The 6000-nt window shown below is 41.1% G+C and overlaps 1 long non-coding RNA gene across 1 annotated transcript in view; it reads left to right on the top strand.

Moving 5' to 3' along the window:
• LOC132832318 (uncharacterized) overlaps positions 1-4548 on the top strand; it is a 43283-nt gene extending 38735 nt beyond the window's left edge. Inside the window, exon 3 of the long non-coding RNA XR_009646927.1 lies at positions 4052-4548. This is a non-coding gene — a long non-coding RNA (uncharacterized LOC132832318). The remainder of the gene's footprint in view (positions 1-4051) is intronic.
• Positions 4549-6000: the final 1452 nt, after the last annotated feature.

Consider the following 6000-nt stretch of genomic DNA (forward strand, 5'->3'; position numbering starts at 1 on the left):
TCAAGATCCCTTTATAATCTCGGATAACCTTAGAAATGATCAATGGTTATATTGAATATGATCCCAACTGTCCATCTAACTCAGTACCCCGTACCTGTTTTCTCCCCCTACTCTTTGATCCCTTTAGCCTTAAGAACTCTCTCCTTCTTGGAAATATATCATGTTTTGGCTTCAACTACTTTCAGTGGCAGAGAATTACAGGTACTCCACTCTCAAAGTGCAGAAATTTCTGTTCAACTCATTCCTAAATGGCCTACCCATAACCTTAGACTGTGACCCCTTGTTCTGACTTCCCCAGTCATTGGGAACAAACATCCTGCACATACCCTGTCTAGGAGAAAGTGAGGACTGCAGATGCTGGAGACCAGAGTTGAAAAATGTGGTGCTGGAAAAACACAGCAGGACAGGCAGCATCCGAGGAGCAGGAGAATCGAACTTTCGGGCATAAGCCCTTCTTCCTGTGTTTTTCCAGCACCATGTTTTTTAACCACATTCTGTCTAGTCCTGTTTGAAATTTATAGGTTGGAATAAGAACTCACCCCCCGCCACCACATTTCTTCTGAACTCTAATGAATATCTGCCCATCTGCTTAGCTTCCCTTCATACATCAATCCTGCTGGAATCACTCTGATATTTTACAATCGCAGAATTCCTACAGTGCAGATAGAGGCCATTCAGACAATCGAATCTGCATCAATCCTCCGAAAAGCATCCCATCCACTCTCCCCCGATTCACCTTCCTCATGCATTAAATAAAATTGCTATAGAAAGTGGTAAGCCCGAGAATTGACAGCAGTTTGAGAATCCACCAAGATATGACCAAGATATGACCAAGAAATGACCAAGAAATGACCAAGAAATGACCAAGGAAATTATATAGAATCATACAGTACAGAAAAGGCCCTTTGGCCCATTGGGTCAGCACCAACAACTCTAAGTATGTACTATCTCACTTTCCAGCACTTGGCCTATAATCTTGAATGTTATGATCTTTCATGTGCTCAACCAAATACTTTTTAAAGGTTGTAAGGTTACCACCTCAACTACCCTGACAGGCAGTACATTCCAGATTCCCACCACCCTCCAGATTCAATCATGTCTAGTTAGCTATTCATTCAATCTAGTCCACTACATTTGCTGCTCACTATGTGGTCTCCTCGATATTGGAGGGACACAACGTAGAATGGGTGACTGGTTTGTGGAAAATCTATGTTCTGTCCATAAAAATAACCCCAAGTTTCAATATTCCACAATGCTCCCTAGCCAACATTTCTGTTCTGAGGAAGGGTCACCGGGCCTGAAACATTAACTTTGATTTCTCTTCCACAGATGCTGCCAGACCTGCTGAGCTTTTCCAGCAATTTCATTTTTGTTTCTGACTTACAGCATCCACAGTTCTTTTGGTTTTTATTTCTGTCTCAGGCCCATTACAGTCATCCAGCAAAGATCAATATAAACTGGAGGAACAATATTTCACCTTCTGCTCCGGTGCCTCACAGCCTTCAGGACTCGATCGAATTTAACAATTTTAGAGCATGAGCACCCTCTTCCTTGTCTACTATCTACATCTACTAGCACAGATTCTGTCATGAAATGAGTTACTTTTAGTATCGCCAATTCGTTTTCAACTACTCATAGACCCCATCATCACCTAAGTAGCTTCTTATCTTTCCCGACCGACTATCAACAGTCCCTTTGTCTGCCTACACTTTTTTTTCCTCTTTCTCTGGGTTCCTTCTCTATCTGAACCTCTACTGCCAGCCAACCACCCCCCCACCCAAATGCCCCCTTTTCCTAACTGCTTCTAGTCCTGAAGAAGATTCACCGGATACTACTTTTTTTCTCCACAGGTACTGCCAGCCTTGCTGAGTTTTTCTTTCAGTTTCTGTATTTGTTTGTTCCAATATTACCTCTCTCCTCTTATAATGTATATCATGACTGATAAATAGTGTGCTGTTTACCTTCTTAGCTACCCTATTAAAATGTCCTATCACCTCCAGGAATCTGTGGATATGCACTCCAAAATACCTTTGCTTCTTTGAGTTTCCAAATAACAACATTAGGACACACAGGAAGGGGCAAATATGCCATTATGGAACAGAGTACTTTAACAATCAGTACTGGAACCAATCTGCTCACAATCTATTTCAATGATTTGGATGTGGGTACTAAATGTAAAATTTATAAATTCACTCAATACCAAAGTGGGTGGAAATGTAAATTGTGAGGAGGATACAAAGACGTTTCAAATTGATTCAAGCAGGCTAAGATTGGGAAAGCTCATTCCTGATGAAGGGCTTTTGCCTGAAACATCGATTCTCCTGCTCCTTGGATACTGCCTGACCTGCTATGCTTTTTCAGCACCACACTCTCAACTAAGAATGAGAAAGAACATGGCTAATGGAATATAGTGTGTAGAAGTGTGAGGTTATCTACTTTTGTAGAGAAAACGGAATGTTCCTTTCATGGTGAGAGGTTGGGAAATTTTGATGTTCAGAGGAATCTGAATGTTCTTGTTCATGAGTTATTAAACATTAGCATGCAGGCATAGCAGTAAAGAAGGCAAATAGAGTCATGGAGATTTACAGCACAGAAACAGACCCCTCAGTCCAACTCATCCATGCCGACCAGATATCTAGTCCCATTTGTCAGCACGTGGCCGATATTCCTCCAAACCTTTCCTATTCATATACCCATCCAGATGCCTGTTAAATGTTGTAATTGTACTAGCGTTCACCACTTCCACTGGCAGCTCATTCCATACACACACCACCCTCTGCGTGAAAAAGTTGCCCCTTAGGTCCCTTTTATATCTTTCCCCTCTCATCTTAAGCCTATGCGCTCTAGTTCTGGACTCTCCCACCCCAGGGAAAAGACTTTTTCAAGTTTCACAACTCCCTTTTAATGCAAGGAGACCAGAATTGCACGCAATATTCCAACAGTGGCCTAACCATTGTCCTGTACAGCCGCAACATGACCTCTCAACTCCTATACTCAATGCTCTGACCAATAAAGGAAAGCCTACCAAAAGCCTTCTTCACTATTCTATTTACCTGTAACTCTACTTTCAAGGAGCTGTGAATCTGCAATCAAGGGTCTCTTTGTTCAGCCACACTCCCTAGGACCTTACCATAAAGTGTATAAGTCCTACTAAGATTTGCTTTCCCAAAATGCAGCATTTATCTAAATTAAACTCCTCAGCCCAATGGTCCATCTGATCAAGATCCCAATGTAATTTGAGATAACCTTCCCATTACACCTCCAATTTTGGTGTCATCTGCAAACTTACTAACTATACCTCCAATGTTCATATCCAAATCATTTATATAAATGACGAAAAGTAGTGGACCCAGAACCGATCCTTGTGGCACTCCACTGGTCACAGGCCTCCAGTCTGAAAAACAACCCTCCACCACCACCCTCTGTCTTCTAACTTTGAGCCAGTTCTGTATTCAATGGGTTAGTTCTCCTTACATTCAATGAGACCCAACCTTACTAACCAGTCTCCCATGGGGAACTTTGTCGAACACCTTACTGAATATAGGTCATGTCCACTGCTCTGCCCTCGTCAATCCTGTTTCTTAGTTCTTCAAATGACATGTTGGTCTTACTTGGAAGGGGAGTATTAAATAAAGGAGTAATGGTGTCTCGCTGTAATTTGACCGAGCCTTGGTGAGACTGCACCTGGAATACTGCATATAGCTTTAGTGCCTTTATTGAAGAGTGTACTTAACATAGAGGGAGGGCAATTTAGATTCACCAGTGTAATCCCTGGAATTGTGGGATTGTTTTATGAGGGGACATTAAAGAAACTGGGCCTTATTACTCTTAAATATACCATTTGCCTTTCTAATTTGTTCTTTATTCTGCAAATCACACAATCTACTCCTAGATTATCCTGTTTTGGCAAAAATGGAAGTGCATAGTGATAAGAATGTTACTAAGAAATGTCCTAGTGAAAAAATAGATTTTTTTCAAGTCTTTAAAGGATATGAACCATCAGAGGAACTTCGAAAAGTCAAAAGAGTATTGTGTTGTCCTTGCAAAGCAGGTTTTGAAGAAGTGGTAAGTGACGATATTGAAGAGCTGCTTGAGTCCCACTGTGAAGACCTCTCTACAGCTGATCTACAGTAGCTTGTCACTGAGGAGGATGTAGAAGCTGGAGATGAAATCAATGAAGTCCAGGATGCAGTACCACGAGAGCTTTCCACTTCCCTTTTGTCTTCTATTCTGAGGGAAATTGAGAAGCTGTTGCAGCTCTTCGAGGACAACAATTACAACGCAGAATGCAGCAGGATAGCAGTTTGTTCAATAAGATATCATCTAACACCCCATAAACAGCTTCTTCAAGACAGAAGAAAATGGGGAAAGCAGCAAAAACTGGAAATCTTTTTTAAACCAACCCTTATGAAACTGTCGGAAGACAATCAACCATAACCATTCACTTCTGAAACTACAACTGCACCTGAAGGTGTCGATGATGATGATGACCCTCTGTCCCTGTACTAACAATGTTTTTTCAATGTAATGTGTTAAATTTATTTTTGTTTTGTTAATAAATATTTAATCCTTCATTCAGGCTGTGCTATACTTTGTGTTAGGCTTTTGGATAGTTTTTGAGTGATTGTGAATGATATTTTATGGTGGTCTGACCCAACCCCACTTTTCCCATAGGCCCAATTACTTCTACTGAGCGAGGTTTCACTGGAACACAACTATGGCAATATAGGAGAACTACCTGTATTGACTTTCAATGTTCTTCCAACCATACTGCACCATCTCACACTTCTCTGCTATGAACCTCATCTGCAATCTGTCCACCCACAAATCAGTTTGCTAACTTTTGTTGGAGTTCCACACAATTCTCTTCACTACCTCCCAGCCTAGTGTTACCTGCAAACTTTGAAATGGAATGAAACCGATCGGTAAACTGAACCTGTTGCTTAAAAGATTGAAGAATGGTTAAAAATGCAAGAGAGAAGGAGAGCCATTTAAGACTGAAAGTGGGAAGAAGAGGCCTTTAATGATTTGGTCAGGAGAGAGACAAAAGAGCAGTGGTCGAGGTCAACATTGGGAATGTAGCTTTCAAAACACAGATGCAGTGCAAGAAGAGGTTTGATGATTCCACATAAATGTAATCATTATTGGTAAATCCTACTAACTGCACCACAGTACACCTACTTTACAGGACTCAATGTTGAATTTCACAAGTCTAAAGCCTGATCTTGTGTTGTCCATTTTTCTTATATTCTGTCCATGATGGGTGCATTTTGTTTGTGTCCTATTTACTTCATTCTTAGCTAAGGAGACCCATTTCACCCTTCACAACATAATATATACTAATTTAATACCTTTACTTCTCTTTTAGTCCAATTAGCAATTTATTTAGCAGGTATAGTGGTCAATAGTGCAGAATGCCAGCTTGATGAAAGCAGAAAGTGTTCACTCATTGAAAAGTCAGTTCAGGATTTTGATGGTCTGTACTGCAAAAGAAGCCTTTTAGATTAAAATAGTCATATCTGGTGCACTAATGGTTTAACAGGAAGGCAAAGAGCATGGGAGAATCTCAGAGTTGTGCCTGGCAAGCTTTAGCATTATAGTTACAGCTGTCACTGCTCATAGGAGCTTCCAGCATCTCTCAGTATTCTGAAAAGTGGCAGTGGCTCCATGGAAAAGGAACCTGCTGCGCCTTTCAGAACGGCAGGCCTCCTGCTCTCACTCTTGCCACCACTTTATCACTCAGCTAGTCCAGACTGACACAGCCATGTCAAAGTGATGCATTCTGAAGCAAGGCCCTCTAGAACCAAGGAAGTCCTCAAGGACAATTGTAATTTCCTCAATTGAAAGACAGCAATGTTCTACGATCTATGTCGCAGTCACTGGAGAAGAACTTTGTTGAAGCACTAGGATGGATATAGAGGATTTTGTATACTTGATATACGAATGGCTATGAGTTAGTATCATGAGCCAAGTCATAGGTGGTTTACCTTTGTCATTTGG

The sequence above is a fragment of the Hemiscyllium ocellatum genome, chromosome 34, assembly GCF_020745735.1.
Source record: "Hemiscyllium ocellatum isolate sHemOce1 chromosome 34, sHemOce1.pat.X.cur, whole genome shotgun sequence".
NCBI lineage: Eukaryota > Metazoa > Chordata > Chondrichthyes > Orectolobiformes > Hemiscylliidae > Hemiscyllium > Hemiscyllium ocellatum.